Below are 22,112 nucleotides of genomic sequence, written 5' to 3'. Positions count from 1 at the left end.
GAAACATGGAGGGGGCTACCTAAGGAGCCGGGACCTCTGACCTAATGGTGTGCGCAAACTGACAATGACGTGTTACTAGGAGAAGCTGGGGGCTATGAACTCTGCGCTAGGAGTAGAGACTGAAGTCTGGAGAGTCAGGGCGACATGTACCTAAACCCTATCTAGTATCTAATGTTTAGAGGACATGTTGATATAAACTAAAAGTCAGGAGGGGAGAGGCTAACAGACTCTAAGACTGGAGCATGCATTATTCTACATGTAGTGCGTGTTGAGGAATATTAAATGACCATTAATACAGTATTTCTCCTACATGGAGACGTAAAGGCTAGACAATGACGGAAACTATTGATGCGATTCAGTAGCTTAGGAATGCAGAGAAGGAGGGCTGGACTGATAACTAGAATCATAACATACTCTTGGCAGACTCGTAGGCAGAGCCAGGCCAAGCCGGGCACTGCGAGGCAGGAAGTAAGTGAAGGGTCGAGGATACAGGTGGGGGCTGTATCGCTCCTCAGCGAGGGTTCAGGAGACAGGAGCTGAATCTGGTGTCCGGGCCCTTTTGAGGCCTAGAAACGGGGACTTTACAATGAAATAACGTGCACACTGAGAAACGTGGCAACGTAACTTTACATAGGCCTGATATTCGTAGTATTCACGAGAACTGGGAACTGGCATACTAGGGATGGACACAACTATAATTGCGTCCTTAATCGATCATGGGGAATACATATGCATATTAATCATGCACACATAACATAAGATGGGGAACACGTAGGGACACAGAACATGGCAAAATTTACTTTTCCACAGAGGGGACCCCCAAGTGTCCCAAGCTGGCAAAATTCCCCCACCAGTGGTCAGTCACAGGTGATGGCTATTATAGCGCTCGGGGAGGAGTTGGTCCCAGGAGGGTATGGGTACCCAGCTGAGATGACCCTTGTCTCACTAGGAGACAGTGAGATGGTCCAGAGAAACCTAATGGCTGCAAACACTAAGCAGTTCAGGCAGAGAGTGGCCATCAATGGACATAAAGTAGAGAGTCTGAGAGACACAGGAGCCAGTGCGACTACTGCCAGGTGTCACCTGGTGTCTGTAGAGCAAGTAGTCCCTAATGGACTTCACCAAGTTGTGGTAGTTAACAACAGTGAGAGCTTTTGTGGCTCAAGTTGCCTTTGAGTGGGGGGGAATCTTATGTCACGGACTGTCCGGGACTATGTGGGGAACACAGTCAGGGACTTGGACAAGGACTGGGAACTGGGTAGAGATGTACACAGAAAGGAGGAGTACAGTGCTGCCCAGGATCATACAGGGAGTCAGAGGAGAAAGAGGGATCCAAAGGGGAAGCCTGTACAAGTGAACAAGATGGGTAAGACTCAGAAAGGACGGGCACTCACAAGGCAATTTAGCATTCAGACTAACTACACCCAGGACAGACGTGCAAGACATATATATAATACAACATTAACAATAAAGGGGGGTGTGGGGTAAAGCACTCAGGAGCTCCACATGGTAAGACTGAAGCTCAGTAAGTTTCTTACCCTCAATTGCTGTTACAGATACTGACTGCAAATACCCACATGTAGGATATGCATGCAAAGGCAGGGTCTGTGGAGCTTATACCTACGGTGATGTTATAAATGTAACTCAAAGACAATACTCACAGTGAACAAGAAACACTACCTAGGTAGTCAGCTGAGCCCACGGATTCTGGTGATCAAACAGGAACGCGAAAGGCAGTAACAGCAAAGGGGTAGATCTAAACACAAGCACAATAGACAAGGAGCTAGCAAGGAGGAGTGCTTAACAGGAAAGGAAGGAAATGACAGGGCACACTTGGCAGAAAGCAGGTAACAAACATACAAGGTAACAGAAGTAAGACAGCAGAATAGAAAGGCAGCAAACTAGAACTGGAGCCAAGGAAATGGGAAGCAAGGCAGGGACTGGAAATGGATATACAGAAGGGGAGGCTACAAGGGTATACTAGAATAGTGCAGGTTAAGGAATCAAGAAAACAAAGTAGCAGAGAAGGCAGTGCTGGGGCAGGAACAAGAAGTGAGCTAAGGCTCAGGAGTCAAGGCAGCACTACAGACAGTGCTGGTTCAGGAACAGGGAACTACCAAAGCTTCAGGAGGTCAAGGTAGCACTGCAGGCAGTGCTAGTTCAGGAACAGGGAAATTACTAGAGCTTAGGAGTCAAGGTAGCACTGCAGGCAATACTGGTTCAAGGAAACAGGACATAGCTACAGCTCAGGAAACAAGGAGTCAAGAGAGCAAAGCAAGCAGTGCAAATCAGGAACAAGAAATAGCTAAGCCCAGGAACAAAGAATAACTATAGCTCAGGAGCTCAGGAAATAAGGTAGCACTGCAGGCAGTGCTAATTCAGGTACAGGGAATAGCTATAGCTCAGGAACTCAGGAAACAAGGTAGCACAGGAGAAGGGAAACTGCTGCAGTTCAGGAACAAGGAATACTAAGGCTATGGGGTCAGAGTAGCACTGCAGGCAGTGCTAATTCAGGAACAGGGAAAACATCAGCAGGTCAGGAACAAGGCATAATTAAAGCTCAGAAAACACTGGAAACAAGAATAGCAAAAGCTCAGGGAACTCTGGAACCAAGGATTGGTCTCACCAGTAAACAGCTACAATGACCAACCTTTGCCTGAAGGGAGCTGGGGCTTAAAAGAGCTCACAGTAATCATATGCATCAGGTGTGAGCAAGCTAGCAGCAGCCAGCCACAGGTGAGCTGAATCCCTCCACCCATCCTTGGCCTGCAGGGGTGGAGACAAAGCAGTGAGCAGGGAATTCTGGGTAATGGAGTTTCAGGCATGAGTAGGCTGGCTTCAAGTATAAGCAGGCTGGCTTTCACAAAACCCGGCATGGATTGGGAATGGATGTCAATTGTGTGAGAGCGCGTCTTTTAAGGTAGCCTTCAGTCATCAGTTTACTCTTAGCGGTGTGCTTATCTACCGCCCGCCTGGGAACGACACTGTCTTCAAGGCCGCTCTTGCTGACATGGTCAGCTCTTTAGCTCCTAGATGTGCTAATTTTAACATCGTAGGTGACCTCAATATCCATTTTGATCAGAGCTCATCAGCACCTATCAACACCTTGCTAGCGGACCTTGAAGCTATGCAAATGAACCAACTAGTTACCTCCCCTACCCACATAGGAGGTCATATTCTTGACCCCTTCTTTACCACACTGGAGCGGGCTAGTGTTTCTGACCCGATGATGGTAGGCTGGACTGATCATATGCTGGTTAAGGTTTCATGTCCTATAGATGACCCACAATTTAAACCTGTGGACAGACTGATCCTTAAAAGAAATTGGCATAAGCTCAAGCTGGAGGAGTTTTGTAAGATCTTGGAGGCTCAGCCTCTGGGCAAACTGCTGAATGTGGAACAAGGATATGAGCAGTTTTGTAAATGGGTCCTGGCCGCCCTTGATTCTCTTATACCGATGCGCTGGTCGAAATGCCATGCTAAAGTTCCCAGCCCATGGTATAATGATACCCTTGCCGAGCTTAAGAGAACATGCCGGCAAGCTGAGAGGGCGTGGAGGAAATCCTTTGACCCCACTTTGAAATCTTTGTATTTTGCCCAGCTTAAGATCTATCACCGGGCTATCTGTCAAACCCGGGCCGCTCACTATGCTTTTGAGTTTCAGAATAGCCCTAATCCATCTAAATTAATCTTTAAGGTTCTCAAAGACCTTATGGGGAAACGGGCCACCTCGGTGGAAATCTGTACGGACTCACATTGTGAAAGTCTGGCATCCTTTTTCGTGGAGAAAGTGCAGGCAATCTACCGAGGATTTACGTCATCTGTGCCCGGGGCTGAACAAACTGGTATAACGGATACGGTTTATGAAACCCTGTCCTCCCTGCCAGTAATGTCTGAGGAGGTTTTCGATACTCTGAGCCTCAAAATTAAATCTGGCTCTCCCTTAGATCCTCTGAAGCCAGAGTTACTCAGACTTCTTCCTCCCCTATGTCGTGAGCCTATCCTGGATATGATCAATCTATCGCTCACATCGGGTGTGGTCCCTTATACCTGGAAGCAGGCAGTGGTTAGCCCAGTTTTAAAGAAGCCTAACCTTGACCCCTTACTACCAGAAAACTATCGTCCCATCTCCCTCCTGCCCTGGACCGCGAAAGTTACTGAGGCACACGTGAATTCCATCCTGTCCGCCCACCTTTCTCGTAACAACATTCTGGACGAGAGTCAGAATGGTTTTCGTGCACAACACAGCACCGAAACCGCACTGCTCTTTATGATCGAGCACCTGCGAACGGTGCTTGATGCTGGGCAGACAGCGGCGCTCCTTTTGTTAGATCTGAGCGCCGCGTTCGACACGGTGTCTCATGACATTCTGATCCGGCGCTTGGAGGAAGTGGGAATTGAGGGGACCGCTCTCCAATGGCTTCGCTCTTTCCTCTCGGACCGGTTTTTTAAAGTGGCTATTCCACCTGGTCAGTCCTCTTTCCATCCACTGGGGCTTGGGGTTCCGCAGGGCTCTGCGCTGAGCCCCACTCTGTTCAATCTATATGTGAAACCGCTGGCTGCAGTCGTCAGACAATGTGGCCTTACCATGACATCGTATGCCGACGACACGCAGCTGGCGGTGACACTCAGCGGTGATCCCGAGGTGAACGCTCCCAGATTCCGGGCAGGACTCATAGCCGTGGCAAATTGGATGCAAACCAATTGTCTGCAGTTAAATGCTAAAAAAACTGAGGTCCTGATTTTAGGAAAGCAGGCGGAGCTTTGGGGAGACCAGTGGTGGCCTCCAGAACTGGGGGTGACTCCCATCCCAGCTGCCGAAGTTAAGAACTTGGGGGTCTGGCTGGATCCTACACTCTCCTTTACCAGTCATACGAAGAAGGTCTCAGCTACATGCTATGGCATTCTGCGTGGGCTGAGACCGGTCCTCAAATTATTCGACCCCCCTACTCGGCAACTGGTGGTCCAAGCCTCCATTCTTTCTCGGCTGGACTATGGGAGTGCGCTGCTGCTCGGAGTGAATCAGGCGGAGGCTACTAGACTGCAAAGGGTGCAGAATGCTGCGGCGCATGCTATCGTGGGCCTCCCTAGACAGTGCTCTGTCTCTGCAGTCCTGAACTCGCTCCACTGGCTGCCGGTCAGACAGAGAATTAAATTTAAAGCTCTCTGCCTGACATTTAAAATCTTGAAGCACTCTTCTCCCCCAGCCCTTGCTAAGCTTGTTGCCTCATATGTTCCTACGCGGTCACTTAGATCAGAATCTCTCCATCTGGCGGTTGTTACACGGTTTAGACTAAGTAGGATGGGAGGTCGCTCCTTTCGAGTATTAGGGGCTGGATTATGGAATTCTCTTCCTGTCCATATCCGAGCCTTGAACAGCCTTACTTCCTTTAGGCGCGCCATAAAAACCTTTGTGTTCCCAATTGTTGACTGAGTCCTCTTCCTTTCCCAGTATCGACTTGTTGTGTTGTGGTACTTGATCAGGCGCCGGGAGGCCCCTTGGCTGGGGCAGCTGCGCGCCATATAAATACTACTAACATAACATAACATAACAATTCCTAAATGATGTCCAAATGCCTGGAAGTCAGGATATGTACACAGGGGAGTGTCTGCAGGCATATTAGAACACTGGAAAGCCCCACAATTCGGCCCCCTGGTGGTGGGCATGAGAGCACAGGGAGCGAATCGTGACATCTTAGGCTCCTTGTGAGTGGTTGTGAGCCCATCCATGCCTGTGGAATGTCTGCTAAGCAATGACCTGGAACACACCGCCTGGAGGGAGGTGAAACACATTTCTCACTTGGAGATGCAGGAATTGCCTGAGGGGGCGTGCCTTACCACACAATCCATGGCAACCCAGGGTAATCAAGATAACTTGGAGCCTGAAATAGAGGCTCAGGTGTCTACCAAGAAGAGGAGGGACAGGGGGCATGGGAAACCCACCCAGAGATTCCCATGGTCCGGGAGGAGGCTGAACCTGAATGGGACGCCCCAGAACCTACATGGAAAGAAGTGGCTGAACTGGGAGACTTGCCTGAGATTACTCTTTGGCAGCAAGAAGGGGGTTCCACCAGGGAAGAACTCTCTCTACATGGGGCAGAAGACATGCACTACTCTCATGGGTCTAAGGCAGCAGGCCGAGGACAGTTGGCAAAGAGTCCAAATCACATCTGATTTACTTACTGGGAAAATAGTCCCCTCTATTGTGAGTCTAAGGTTGCTGAGCCTGTGGCAGCCCATGAGCTGGTGGTACCCCTGTGCTTCAGAACCTTCGTAGTGGGTTTGTCTTATGATGTGCCTTTGGCAAGACATGAGGAGCAGTGCCAGACCATTGACATGCTTGTCACCCACTTTTACTGGCACCAAATGTGAAGGCAATCAGATACATTTTGTCGTTCTTGTCCAACCTGCCAGGCAAGTGGCAAGAGTGGCGGCAAATGTAAGGCCCCCCTCCAACAATTAAGTTGTGAGCACCGGTTTCGAGTGGGTGGGCATTGACATTGTAGGGCCTCTGGATTCCAAGTCAGCCATGGGCAACAGGTTCATCCTGGTTTTTTGTGGACCAGCAATCCCTCTGTCTGTGCCCATCATAGCCAGGGCACTAATGGGGATCTTTACCTGTCGGAGGTTCCCCAAGGAGGTGGTATCTGACTGGGATACCATTACATGTCTCTGTAAAATAAGGGCATGTTGCAGAAGTGTGGGGTGACCTACAAATTCACCACTCACCAAACCCTAGTGTAATATGCTGGTTGAGAGAATCAACCGTACACTTAAATACATGATTGAGAGTCTGTCAGAACCCATGAAGTGTAAATGGGACATCCTCTTGCCATGACTTCTCTTGCCTACAGGAAGATACCGCAGAAGGGGGGTGGCTTTAGCCCCTTTGAGCTGTTGTACGGGCACCCTGTGAGACAAACTCTAAGTTTGGTCAAGGAGGGGTGGGAGGAAGCTACTAGGAAACCATCCCAGGATGTATTCAGCTACATGCTGACCTTCCGAAACCAGACAGCCCACTTCAGGAAACTCGCTCAGGCCAACGTGGGCGCAAGCCAGGAAGGTGTCCGTGAATAAGCCAGTAAAGCCTGTGCTCTGTAAGACAAGTGATCTGGCCCATTTGAGGTGAAGGAGCGCAAGAGTGATATCAACTACCTGCTGGACTTACAGACTCCTAGGAACCCCTTGAGGGTCCTGCATGTGAACTGCCTCAAACACCACTTCTAGAGGTCTGAGTTGGCCTTGGAGCAGCTGAGTGACTGTCGCCAGTTGCTGGGGCAGTTAGCCACTCTGTTCTCACTTACCCCAGAGTCACCCATTGGTACACTCATGATATTGACACTGGGGCCAGTCCACCTGTGAAGCATAAGATTTACAGATATGCGCTGAAGGCTACCATTAAGGAGGAGGTGTCCAAAATGTTAGCTATAGGGGTGATTGAGCTCTCCAGCAGTCCCTGGTCCAGACCAGTGGTCTTGGTTCGCAAAGTTGCTGCACCCGGTGCCACACCAGAACTACGATTCTATGTGGATTACAGTGGGCTCAATGGTGTCACGAAGACTGTTGCCCACCCCATCCTCCAAGTTGATGAGCTCACTGATTGGCTGGGAGCTGCCAAATTCCTCAGTATGTCTGAACTAACATCTGGGTACTGGCCGATTGCCTTGACTGAGAGGACACAGATGTCTGTATAGTGCACAAGACCTTGCCTTTCCCTGACCTGACTCCAGACACACTACATGGTGGTGGAGACAGCTTTCCGTGAGGACAGGCACAGTCCCGTTCAGGTGTCAGTGACAACTCCTCCCACCACTCTTGCCCAGGAAGGCTCATCAGCCTGGTGATGGCCCATCAGGGTATGCAAGGAACGCCCCACCTCCCTTTCTGTGACTGTCTCAGGTGAATACACAGGAGACCAACTGTCATCCTAACCAAGGCGTGTATACTAGAGACAGAAGCACATAATGGTTAAAAAGAAAATGCCACTTTCTGAAAGTGGCATTTTCAATCACACAATTTACAAATCAGCTTCTCCACAAGATGGATATTGAAATAGTGAGTTCCGAGAATCCAAACTCCAAATCTCTATCAGCTCCCAATGAGAAATTACACTTAAAAGATATTTCAAGATAATCACCAAGTTACCCAATGGTCCTTGCAATAATGAAAAACGAAACTAGCAGTATTTCACTATCAGGACATGTAAACCACAACACTACATGTCCTATCTTTTAAATACACTGCACCCTGCCTATTGTACTGCCTTGGTCCTACCTTAAGGGTGACTTACATGTAGTAAATGGAAAGGTTTGGGCCTGGCAGGTGGGGGTACTTGTCAGGTCGAAATGGCAGTTTACGGTTGTACTCACATGCACTACAGTGGCAGGTCTGAGACATGTTTGCATTGCTGCTTCATGTGGGTGGCACAATCAGTGCTGCAGGCCCACAAGTAGCATTTCATTTACAGACCCACGGCACACCTGGTGTACTTTACCAAAGACTTATTAGTAAATCAAATACACCAATCATGGATAAATCAATCACCAATGCAATTTACAGAGGCAGCACTTGCACTTTTGCACTGGTCAGCTATGGTAAAGTGCTCTGAGTCCTCAAACCAGCAAAAACGAGCCAGAAAAATAGGCAAACAAAAAGGTCGAGGGGAACCCTGCAAAAAGGGCCAGATCCAACACCCATATTTTGTTTTCTCTGTTGAGAACGTATTTCCAGAAAAATATGTGTGGACAAAGCTACGAGGTCTGGCTTTGTAGATAATTGATGACGTGTAAATATGTGAAAGGCAAAGAATGAAATGACTTAGTTTTTATGCATGTTTTATATATTGGTGTGCACCAGTTTTTTATTACTCTAACATAGTCAAGCGCATTTGAGTAATTTCATACTTAATGAAGAAATATACATTTTCCCAAATATGGCCATATCTGTTCTAATTAGCTCAGCCCCATCAGTTCTTAATGCTGCCTTTCACCCTCACCCACAAGGGTAGGATATCAGACCACAGACATTTGGACCCTTATCCTTTCTACACTGCTTGAAGTACCAATAAGTTTTAATTTGCGCTGGTTGCAGCAGGTGGTTCTCATCCATGCTCATTTTTGGGGACTAAGATTTTTTTTTATCACTAGAATAAGAGAGAGAAAGGCAGACATTTAAAAAATTGAGGCTAATAAAGATGGGAAAATATGACAAAAGAGTAAGCAAGGATAAAAAAAAGAGTAAGATAAAAAGGCTGGGAGATTGTGGTGGTGGTGGTTTAAAGTGACATGCGGAATGAAGACTAAGGGGTCCATTAGGATATCGGGCGGATTGCCTCCGCCAGGGTGGCGGTGGCCACCGCCACCCTGGCGGAGGCAATCCGCCCGACAACCACTCTTGTTTTCCCTTCCACCAGATTAGGATGGCGGAGGGGACAGCGGCGGACAGAAAGACCGCCAGCCATATTACGATGGCAAAATGTGTGGGCCTTTCCGCCGAGGCAATGCCACCACGGAAAGGCAGGCGGAGATTCCTGCAGGGGCCCCCTGCAGGGCCCCCAGGTTGCCGCCACTGTCGGGGAGGCACATGGGGGGTACCTATGGTACCCCCCACATTTACATATGCAAAGCGGCAGGCACCGCGCGGTGCCTGCCGCTTTGCATGTGTGAATGCGTCAACTTATGTTTTACATTGTGGCGGGTGGTGCAGAGAGCACCGCCCACCACAATGTGAAACATATAGGATGTGCCCGCCACTGTGGCGGGCACATCCTAATACCCCCAACGGGACCCCCGCCCTTATGGTGGGTGGTCCCGATCTCCGTTAGGGTGGCGGGCGGAGAAAGTCCGCCCGCCATCCTAAGGGACCCCTAAGTTCCCCTTGTATTACACATCTCTGACCTTCGGCAGAACCATTGGTTAGCTTCTCTTGTAAACTTTGGAAATATTCTTCCACAAAGTAGGCAATAGTCCCAAGGCATGACTTGGAGAAGAAGTGACATGGCTGAGAAGTTACCATTGTCTTCCCCTGCTAGCTGACAGCAGGGAAATATAAACGTATCCACTCAGCCATAAAAGTTCCCCCCCCTGGGACCTGCATCCTCCTCTCCTCACACTGCTTGGCAGAGGGAACGTTCAGGCTACTGGACTGGCTTCATATTAGGTCTGGCTTGAAGGTTTCCTGTAACCAGAGCTCATGGCAACACAAAAACAATAATAGAAACAAACAAACAATATACAAAAAAGGGACTTTGGGTTAGCCCCCTTCAGTCACTGGTTTGATCACTGTGTCAGGCACGTTTTCGTTCGCTTCTGGAATTGTGCAGTTGTTTATATGTTTGTCTCAATTTTTTGCATTGTTGATTGGTTTCATAAGTAGGGGTCACAAATAAGATGAGGTGTTGCGTGTACACTCAGATGTTATGGGCCTATCATAGCTCCTCTCCTTCTGAAACACACTACTTGGCCTTTAGAAGCAAACGCAGTGATACTTGGCATATGTCTACATTTTTACTTTGCAAAAAGAGCAATTGATGGACAGAATGCAGAACAATGTCATACATGCACCCCAGTACAGAGATCTGGACCTAAATCCATTGTTTTTTGCTCCCCATGCCATTCCAGTTTGAACCCAACCATATGCAAATCAGTCTTGACAATGCACCCAATGAGAACAGTCCAGCTGAACTGCCAGGCCAGGTTCTCCCTGGACTGGAAACAGGCATCCTAAGACCGGTTTCTGGGTTTCACCCTTCATCCTTGAACATAGCTTGACTCCAGTGGCATGGAGAGCACAGGAGCCATGTTTGGGCATACCCAGTCCCACTCGGGGTGACAAATGTAAAAAGAACAATTGATGGACCGAATGCAGAACAATGTCATACATTAACACCATGGCTGCTGGAGTCATTCCTCTGCTGTGCTGGGCCATAATAGGAATGGGTGTGGTCATGACAAAGCTCAGCTCGTCATGAGCACATGAGGGGTGTACCTCATGACGAGCTGAGCTCGTCATGAGCACCGAAGGGGTTAACCCCAGTACAGAGATCTGGGCCTAAATCCATCGTTATTTAGGGTATGACCAGACATGGGTCCCTTGCTCACTTTGCCACTGGATTCAAGCTAGCCTGGCTGATGAGGGGTGTTACCCTAAAACCGTTTTCCCAGGATGCTTGTTTCCATTCCAGGGAAGAATTGGGTTGGCAGTTCAGGCTTCGCACTGCCTTAAAAACCCTTCTCTTCAAGCAAGCATATGTCTAAGGTCTTAATGTCTCCTTTTCTGGTCCTTCTTGACCTTTCGATAGGCGCCTTGATACCTTCGGGTTATTGTTCTGCGCATTACAAATTAATTTTCAATTCAATTTCAATTCAGGCTGGACTATTCCCATGAGGAACAGAGGGTCAAGATTGATTTGCAGCCATCTGGGTCTGAACTGAGGGGGCGAAGTGAGCTAAAAAACGATGATGGATTCAACCCAGTTCTGTGACTGGGGGTGAGTGTCTGAAAAGTTTCAGCGCTCCGTCGATCATCTCCTTGTGTTTGCTACATTTTTACTTTGACTTCTGCAACATGGGACTATAAACCCTTCCACCTTCACACGAGCAAGCTCAGTTTTGACCTGAAATATAAGGACTACCTTTTAGCTTGTTTTCACCACTGCTATATTTTCCTAGGCTCACGTTTGTGAGTTAAACCATATCGGATTAAACTTCTGCTTTCTACATAGGTGTTGAAAAACTGCAGTAAGAAGAAACACCTGTTGGTTGTAGAAACAATGTACTTCTATTAAGTGTTTTGGAGCAGTAAAATATAGCTTTGCTGTAACCCATACTATTTTTTTCTGAACTTTATTGTAACACTATCCTATTTTTTGCATTTATGGTTTCTTAACTAGTCCTTCTGTGGCACTATGGCTCAGAATATTTTCCAAACGTTTTATTTACAGGCTGCTCTCCATAACAGCTTATTCCCTGTACGTAGAGATGCAGAGGAAACTCACCAGCTCTTCTTTGCTTGCATGGCCATGTTTTGAGCAGTGCTGAGACATAAAAGGCAACTGCATGGACTTAACATGATCCTAAGAAAACTCCAGGGTCCAGGTTTACAAAGGTTTTGCATCAGGTTTGCACCACATTTTTGATGCAGACTCACCACAAAGTTTATTTTGGTATTTACAAAGCACTACAAATGGTGATTTGCGTTGTTTAGTTTGAAAAAAAGTGATGCAGAAGCATGCCGAGAGTTCCTAAAAGATATGTAACTGCCGACTCTTGTGACGGCTGACCAATCCCTGCTGAATGAAGGCATAACCCAAGAGGAGGTAGAGCAGGCAATTCTCGGATTAAAAACAGGCAAGGCATAGGGTGCACAGGCTTACCAGAAGAGCTCTTCAAATATAACATAACAAAACTTGCTCCATACTTGCTGGGGATGTGGGACGAAAGTAGGGAAGTGGGTGCCCTCCCGAGAGATCAACGCACGGCCACAGTTGTCCATAAGCAAGGAAAACCGCTGAAGATTGTGCATTCATGCAGGCCAATATCGCTTCTTAATGTTGAAACTAAGGCTTTGGCAAAGCTCTTGGCCTCCCGTCTTCTAAAAGTAACCCCACGATTGGTGCACCCTGATCAATCCGGGTTCATGCTGGGGAGAAGCTCAGCACTTAATCTTAGAAGGCTCAATGGGGTACTAGGCAGAGCGCAATTTATACAAGAAGATGCAGTTATTCTATCCTTGGACGCCCAAATGGCATTTGATACCATGGAATGGCCATGTCTCTATGAAGTGTTGGAAAAACTGAGGTTTGGTCAGCGATTCCTTAGCTGGGTGCACCTCCTCTACACAGAACCACTTGCTCAGGTGGCAGTCAATGTAGAAACATCGAAAACTTTCACACTTCGGCGTGGCACCCGTCAAGGGTGCCCACTTTCGCCCCTTCCATTTGTCATGGTCCTAGAGCTGCTCGTTGCATGGAAATGAGTGGATCCAGTATTGCAAGGGTTTCGTTGGACACCTCAGTGGGAGGACAGGATAGCGCTTTATGCAGATGACGTGCTGCTTTACTTGGCTGACCCCAGATTCTTCTTGGCCCGGGTCACTAATATAATAGAGAAATTTGGTAAAATATTGGTATACACAATTAATTGGGGAAAATCACTACTGTTTAAATGGCATGGAGTCCCCCTGTTCCCTAGAGGCTGCAATATACGAATCACTACAGATCATTTCATATACCTAGGAATCTTTGCCATCACGGACCCCACCGTATTCTATACTAAAAATCTGATTTCCCCATTGGAGCGGATGAAGGCTGATGTTCAGCACTGGAGATCTTTACCACTATCTATTCTAGGGAGGGCAGCCCTTTTTAAAATGATGACGCGACCAAATTTTCTGTATGCACTTCATAATACTCCATACCCAATCCCAGCGAAGTACTTTGTAACAATAAATTCCACATTACTGACTCTCCTATGGGATGGGGGTTCTACACGTATTGCACTACAAAAATTAACTTGGGGGTGGCTCGACGGTGGGATCGCATTACCTGACATATGGAGGTATTACTGGGTGGCACAATTAACCACTATCAACCAATGGGTCTATTTGCTGGACGATGAGCCTTCGATCCCTATGGACCGGTGGGCAATGCAACCCGGCAGACACTTGAAAGCCCTACACGCTACACCTTAGAAAGTACAGCAACAGATTCCCACGAACACCACAATCAAAATTTGGCTTGCTGCCAACTGGGCATTGGGATGAAACAACAAATTGACTCAATCCCCGTCCTTATGGGACTCAAAAGCCCTTGGGACACTAGGTAGATAGCCATGGGTTTGACTAGTGGGACCTCATAGACCTATCTAAAATCGGTGACCTATGGACATGGGGCACAATCCTCCCTTTCACAGACCTCCAGAGAGACTACGGTTTGGCAAATTCAGAACTCTTCCGATATTTACAACTTAGGCAGGAACTACAATCTGCAATTCGAAGGGTGACGAACTCCCAGAATACTCACCACTCGAGGACTGCCTGCTTGAGGGACACATGACCAACAAAGCGACTTCACTCATGTATAAAAAATTAACTAACAACCTACCCGGCACACTTATACAACTACGAGACGAATGGGCAACAGACGTAGATGGCCTAGATGAGGAAGTGTGGCTTGAGGCGCTAGCCTCTCCTAGAGAGATAGCCATCAAGGCGGGATTCAGACTGAACCAACTTAAAGTATTACACAGGGTCTATTATGCCTGCACTACACTCATGAAAATGGGTTAAAACACACACTAAGAACGGTCGCTGTTTGTGCCAGCAAAAAGGCATCTTGTTTCATATTCTGTGGGAATGCCCTATCATACAGTACTTCTGGAGGGCAGTTGTTACAAAAATGAATGCGAAATGGGAATCATGATTCGCCCCAATGCCAAAATGGTGCTCTGAGTGAGTCCCCGGGGGTGAGCCCACCTGCAATAGTGAAGCCCGAAGTGTCCAGCATGGATTCCCTACCGTACTGAAGATGAGGAAACACCCAGAACGGCACAGCTAATGGATGACTCTTCCCTCCTCCCGCAGAACGCCGCAAGTAACCCAGATGTAATCAGTCTCATGGAAGGTGGGGTGGAAATCCACTTCAGCCAATCAGGAGCCCCAACGCGAGGTCAAATCCTCCAGAAAAAGAGAGGAGACGTGACGTCAGGTGTATCAGCAGAGGAGAATCCGAAAACAGACTATTGAGAGACCGAGATGCTGTTAAGGAGAAACGCGGATGCCGGAGCAGGAGAAACCGAAGAAGAAGAGGGTCCAGAGAAGTGGACTGAAGAGTGGTAAATCCTGGAGGACGTGCGAGCCGCCACAACTCAGGAGAGTTGTGGCTCTTAGCGGTACGTGACCGGGCAGGGGAACCTAGGGAAGGGGGGGAGGTGTAACAGGCAGCTGAGAGAATTCAGGGAGTAACGGGGCGGCCTGAGAACATTCCGTTGTGTAACCTACTGGCACTGACCCTGAGGATAAAACCCTCACGCCCTTCCTCTTAAAACCCTTGCTAAAAATCCTCTGAATTAAACACACATTATTTTCCCCCTCCTTTTCACGTGGTATGGTGACGATGCCCCAATCTAACAGAACACCATATTGACCGCTGTCTTTCTTTTTTTTTTATTTCAGAGCACATTCCGGGATCCCGGTGGAACCCCAGAAACCCATAATAGGTTTCTTGACCTACATAGAAGAATGACCTGCCATCAAGCTCCCTCAAGCTCCCTGGAAAGGCCTCCTACATCTTAACTTGGTGCCAACAGACCTCCTTTCAATCCAACTGCTGTTTACCTGGACTGTTTTGTTTTTTCAAACTGCGTCACTTATCTTTAATAAACCTCTCACTATTGACCACATATGGCCTCCTCGCTTTTTCTTCCAACCGTCCCCCCAACAGCTGCCTCCTGAATATATGGGAGGATGCAGATATCACAACAATGGGCAAGGTATGGATAAGGTTGGTACTTGTTATTCCCAAATGTAACATAGTTCGCAACTGGGGGGTGGCAATGCCCCCACGCCCTAAGGACTGGGAAAGGGACATGGACATGTATATGGTGGCAGAGAAGACAGTCCACACAAACAAAGGATGCCCAGGGGAATGGGTGAAAGTGTGTGGTAAATGGAACGATGTGCAGGGTGGGTTATGTGCACCCCCACAGCTCCTTCAAAGAGCACTGGATGAATAGCGGGAGCTGCAGAGAGCGAGGAAGGTCTCATAAATCAGTATTGCTGAACTACTCAATCGAATTGTCGCTTGATTGTAATGTGGTGGAATTCGGTGCAGAATTGTTTCTTGTTTCTTTATTTCCACACCCTTTCCTTTTCTTTTCTCCCACTCTCTTAACTCTGTTCAATTTTCAATCAAAAGATTTTTTTTTTAAATATTGTGATGCAAAGCAAGGCATTGCACTGCTTGTGTTACTATATATCAGGGAGTAGCTACATGCGTCATACATGGGCGTTCTTACACATCCACCCATGGATTTTGACACAACCTTATATTTGCAAAGAGTTTGCACAAAAATGGTGCACTAGCGTAACTAGGAGAGATATTTTTATTTCTCCTCATTATTTCCTCTTTACATATGTGCTGCATTCTAGAGCACCAATACAAAGAGGAAAACGCCCCCTGGATAGTTTTTGTGCAGGAAGGCCGCTCTTCCTGCACAAAAACTATCCTGACCATGGTGCAAGGGTGCCTGCGTTGATGCTAGACAGCCCACAGTGCGCCAGCACAGAGAGAAATGGTGCAGTTCTGCTTTTTCCTTTTCACACAATGCAACACTGTGCTGTGTGAAATGTTTGTAAATTTGGGCCTAGTTTTTTTGCAATGTGAGCCTTGTGTACCATTTTCTTCTACGTTTTGTAGCAACGTGTGAATTTTTTATGTTAAAGTCTTAGCCAGCACACGTCCTGCCATTGGATTTTGTAGCCAAAAGCCTTTGTCTCCAATGGCACTGCTTTATTGCTTTGCTAGTCAGAGGGTGACTACATATGCTGAGACAGTATGCACATAGTGGGCATACGTAATGCCAAGATGGCACTTTCTTCCAAGATGAGTGGTTCTCCAAATGGCTGGCTCCATAACAAAATATTGGTGTAAGATGGGTAGGCCCAACCAAAGAGAAACCCGTAGGGTCAAGCTGGATAGCTGTGCCGTCCCCTAGCTTTGTTTCTAGAGAGCTTGGTTTATAGAGACCGCTGTGGATAGTACATTGATACGGTCCAAAAGGTCATCGAAAAAATGACCCTGGGGAAAATATTGGATTGGGTAGAAGGGGGGGACATGTTGTCAACTTTCCAGGCTGGTTTCCGCAGACTAACTAGCACCACCGACCAGATATTTTGTTTCATCCTACTTCACTGGAAGACGGTGGTGCTTGGTAAAGGCAGCATTTACGCTGCCTTTATTGATCTGCAGGCAGCATTCGATCTGGTCCCCCGGTTCCAGCTATGGAATGTACTTGCCAAGATGGGCATGCCTCCCGAGATCCTGACTTTAGTGATGAGGCTCCATGAGTCCAATCATGCGAAGGTCCAATGGGGAGGCCAGGGCCAAGTCACGGCTGAATTCCCGGTAGAGCGTGGGGTGCGCCAAGGCTGTGCTATGGCCCCCACGCTCTTCTCTTTGTACATAAACGGGATAGTGGAATGAATGTTGCAGGAATGCATAGATGCCCCTACCCTGGGGGGGGGGCAAAACCCCCCATTTTACTTTTCGCAGATGACACGCTCATCATTTCCAAAACTCCAAGCGGTCTGCAGCGAGCCATGGAAATTTTTGAGGTCTTTTGTGCCGACTACGGGTTGGAAGTTAATATTGCATAAACGAAGCTTATGGCATTCAACCCGCATCGTGGTTTTAAAGGAAATTTTGATATTAATGGCCAAAAGGTGGAAATGGTGTCGGATTTTCTTTATTTGGGCATCCATCTGGACAAGGGGATCAAATGGGGCAAACACATTGAACTGGCAGCATTAAAACTCGGCCAAAATGTGGGAGTAATATCTGTAGAGCACCGCAAATCCCTCACCAAACCCATCCAGCCAGCCCTTCGTCTGCATGAGGCAACAGCCTTAGGCTCGGCATTGTATGGTGCAGAGATTTGGGGCTACGATAATTCAACACCATTAACACTTGTTGAAAACAAGTTTTTTCGTAATCTTGTGGGTCTCCCCAAAAGCACTCCGATGAGACCATTGCGGTATGACTTGGGGAAGAAAAGCATTAGCCGACGTGGTCAGATTACGACCTCTTCTATATTGGCGGAGAATCTGGGTCACCCCGGAACTCGCTCAATATGCCCAGGGTTTTTTGGAGGTAATCAAATTGGACAAATTCCACAAGATAGTGTGGTTGAAGGAGTTGTGTAAAGCCCTGGGGGATATGGGGTTGAAGGGGCTATGGGAAAACCCGGAGCCAGCTCACTTCCCATCGAAGAACAACTTAAAAGAAAAATACTGGGAAATGGTCGCCCATCGAAATTGGAATGCCACTGACCCTTATACCATGGAGGGCCGTTTTCTGGAATTTAAGGCTTCACCCAGTTTTGAGCCATTTTGGGACTGTATCACAAAACCTAGGGACAGGAAGCTCTACTTCCAGTTCAGAGTGGGGTCTCTCCCAATAAGAGCATTAACTGGGAGATGGGCGGCTGGCAATTCTATTATGTGCCCGGTTTGCAACAACGAAAAAGAGACTATTGCACATATTCTTTTTGTATGCAGGGCATACGTTAATCCAAGACAAGTTTGGCTCAAAGCAATGTGCAAGTTGTTAGGCACTAGGGATAGTAGGGTGGCATTAAGACTAATCTCCACCAGTAGCCTACCAGTTATCACAATCGCTGTTGCAAAGTTCTTGGGCTGGATGTGGACCCTCAGAAATTAATTTCTTTCCACTGAATGACATTTCGCCCTGGGTGATGTCTGAATCTTCATTTTGTACAACAATGTTTTTAACATACCCGTGTTTTATGTGTATTTTAAATTTATTCGATCAAAATTCTTTTTTATACTAATGATAAACCCTGTTTTTAATAGAACTGTCAAAGCGGTTACTGTAACTATGGAGCAGTAACAATGTCATGTCTGTATTTATGCTTTTATGAGTTTTTTACCTCGAATAAAGCTACATTTGATTGATTGATAGTACATTGAAGCAGGGTGTGGTCTCATGAATTTTCTTGTGTGTTATACTCCCATCAAAGATCTCTTAATATTAAAGTTGCCCTTTTTGCTCCCTTTAAATAACCAGTGTTAAAATGGTGCTGTCAACTGTAGGTATTACTTGTGGAAAGGAATAAAACGTATAAAACTTTAAAAATAAAGCAAATTGTTCTATGTTGAGTAAGGAGTCAAAGCCTCAGGGAGGTAATGGAAACACCATCCAAACTGAAACAATCTTTTCGCCTTAAGCAGAAAATGTACGTTCCAATTCCTGAGTTATAGCAATGGTAATGGTAACTCTTCAAAGCGGCTTTTCAATTCCTACCAGCTACAAAAAAAGTAGCTTAGGGACTCCCTGTAACAGGCTTCTTTCTATGGGAAGCTATAGTGACCATGTGGTCCATGGTTGCGCATGAATATATACCTTACGTAAAGGATACATACTTATATTAGGGCAACTCTTTTATATGAATAGACCTTATTTAGGGATAGCCTGAATTAGTAATGAAAATATGTTCAGGGTTGTAGTGGATCTTGCTGATTTATATTCACAAATATTGCTGATTAAGGAGATGATCAAGAATCACTAACATTGCTGTTACTTACAAAAGTGATATCAAAGTAAATTGCTTATTGCCAAGAGAAAGCAGGTTGACTCAGTGAATAAATTGCGTCTCATTTTAATTGCTGGAATTAAAGATTTAGACTAGTAATTAAGAAACCCTTTAGCTTTGGTCCAGGCTGAGGAAATTGTTGGCTGCTTAGTCATGAAAAAGGTAAAATATTTGATTCAAGTTCCCATGTATGAAGAGTTGAGGATTCTGTCTCCTCTAGTTGTTTAGCCCTGTTTGGGCTTCCTGACTCACTCCACCAAGCTGAAAGTCATCTGTGTAGTATTTCAAAGGGATTTCGTTATTAATCATGCCCTTTAACACAGCAGAAATTTCTGAAATGTACAGTTTCCTTACTGTAAAACCTGTGGAGGGTTGAATATGAGTAAGGATTCAAGATATTCTGATGAAGAGTTTGCTTACTGTATTAACAGTGATAGTGTTATGCCTCACACAAAACATCCCTGATAGCCATGCTGTGTGGGACAAACAGCAGTCGTGCCAGCAGGGGCTCTGTCTACAGCTTTCTGCTGCCTGCAATGAACAAAAAACCATATAGAACTCATAAACCCTTCCAATTCTTCAAACGCACATAAAGTGTATCTAGTCCTGTGGAGCTAACAACAGCAAATGTTTAGGATGACTCGTAAAATCACAGCCTTCTAGAATGTTTCCCAAAAAAGTACAACATGGAATAGAAAACTACAGAATGAAGCATATACCGAGGTTGCAAAAATGGTGAATATTGTGTTTTCAGTGAGGCTCCAAAAATTCAAGCTCCTCCCATTTGTCTAAAAGCCGTCAATATTTACATTCTAGCCATATATTCAGTTGTGTCCTTCTTTTGCACAATGTTGTTATTGCAGATAGAGAGCTATCTTGCTTCATACTCTACGCTGAAATGTACAACAACAGCGCAAGTTTCGAAATTCTTTACCTGCCCTTATGAGATTTACATATATATCATGAAAGCACATTGCCTGGACGCCTTCATGACTGCGCAATTTTTGAAAAATTATTTCTGGTCTATTGGCTGGGCGAACGTGGAGAGAGTTTGTCAGCACCCAATCCTGTCTGAGCACTTTGTAACTACCAAATGAGATGATCCAGTGTCAGTTCCAGGCCGCCTCATTGATATGTATGTGACATCATGAATGACATAAACAACCTATCAATGGACTTGTGAAAGATGTCAGAGTCTCTCCCAGGTCGATCAAGGATTAAGCTGGTCGATGGGGCTACAGGAGGGGCTAAGGACACGCCCAGCAGTACAATCCACGTTTTCCGTGGGTGGCGGGGCAGCAGGGATACTGGGTTGAGCAGCCCAACTTGTAACCACCATCCCTTTAATCACCTATCCATTACAGTAACAGTGTAAATTAACCAGACGTGGGGATTGGAAAGTGAGAGACAGGGATTATTACAAGTCCCTTTCTATCGTTCCCACTTCATGATTAAATTTCACATAGCTCCTTAGCCGACAAGTGTGTCTCAATACAAGAGAATCATTGAGAAAGGCAGGAGTAGTGTGGCTGTGCCCCACCAAGGAGACTGATCCTCTTTCGATTTTTTCTTATCCGATCAAAAAATCCACATAGCTTCTGGCTTATTGCTATGGCATAAAAATCCTAGAGATCTAATTTACAAAAGAGTTGAAGATGCATTTCTTTAGAGAACACACCTGTCAATCTTAGTGACCTGTTGTCGCTTTGTTGACTTTCTGGTGAAAAAACGCTAGTGCTAAGACACCTTCGGGTAATTGCGCGCTATACAAAATACATTTACATGACATTAATTTACATTACCTATATTAATACACACATACATACAAAATGTGTTCTTCCCACCCATCGGTTTAAGGGTTGACCATGAGGTGAGACTGACCACCCTATTATGCATCTATCGGCTGTCATGGGCTGAGGCCAGTTCCAGAGGCATTCCCACACCAGTGTGCGTGTCTGGCCATCTCAAGTATGAGCAGACAGGGAAACATTTGTATGGTAGTGTCCAGGTACAATTTAACTCTCACGCCATGTCAAAACATCCACTACATGCTGATTCGGCATCACCGCCAGTTAGGAAAATTACATATATTTACCAAGGTAGACAAAACTGAACAACACTGAATCCAGTGTGGAAAAGTGAACAGTGAAGTTCTAATGTTGGCTTCTCTGGGACATACACAAACAGAGCCATTCAACTGGTGACAAGTGCTCAAGGTACCAAGCACCTGAGTTACAAAGCCCCAGGTCGCAAAGCATTGTTTGCACCGGAACTTGTGTGCAACCTGTGGTTTATGTTACGCCATGACAAATGTAATGATCTATTACAACGTAAAATGTACTTTCCGTAGGAGTCAAGGAATTCTGCCCCATTAAAATTAGTGTGACAGGTTTCTGTCAGCAAATCCTGCCAAATCGTCTGCAAATGAAGGAAAGGAAGTCTATGAGGCAGTTCCTCAAATCCCCAATTACCAACATTTGATTCCACATTTGGTGGGAGTATGCAGCAGCCCCCGAATCCCATTGAATTTCCCAAGTAGTAGTAGACCAAATTCAGAAATAAATGTGGGCTACTTACACTTGGAAAATAGACATCAACCCTTTTCGGTGGTCTATACACAATCTAGGTTTCGTACCCACAAATGAGGTCACAAACTATTGCTACTTTCCTGAGTGAATTGTTAGGAACGAAGGGCACCCATTTCAAGACACCTATTTTAACAACTCATAATGTGTACATTGCTACTTGAAAAGATATTGGTGAATTGCAATGTTCCTTTGTTAT

The sequence above is a fragment of the Lissotriton helveticus genome, chromosome 7 (genome assembly GCF_964261635.1).
Source record: "Lissotriton helveticus chromosome 7, aLisHel1.1, whole genome shotgun sequence".
NCBI lineage: Eukaryota > Metazoa > Chordata > Amphibia > Caudata > Salamandridae > Lissotriton > Lissotriton helveticus.
Note: the sequence above shows the minus strand (reverse complement) of the source record.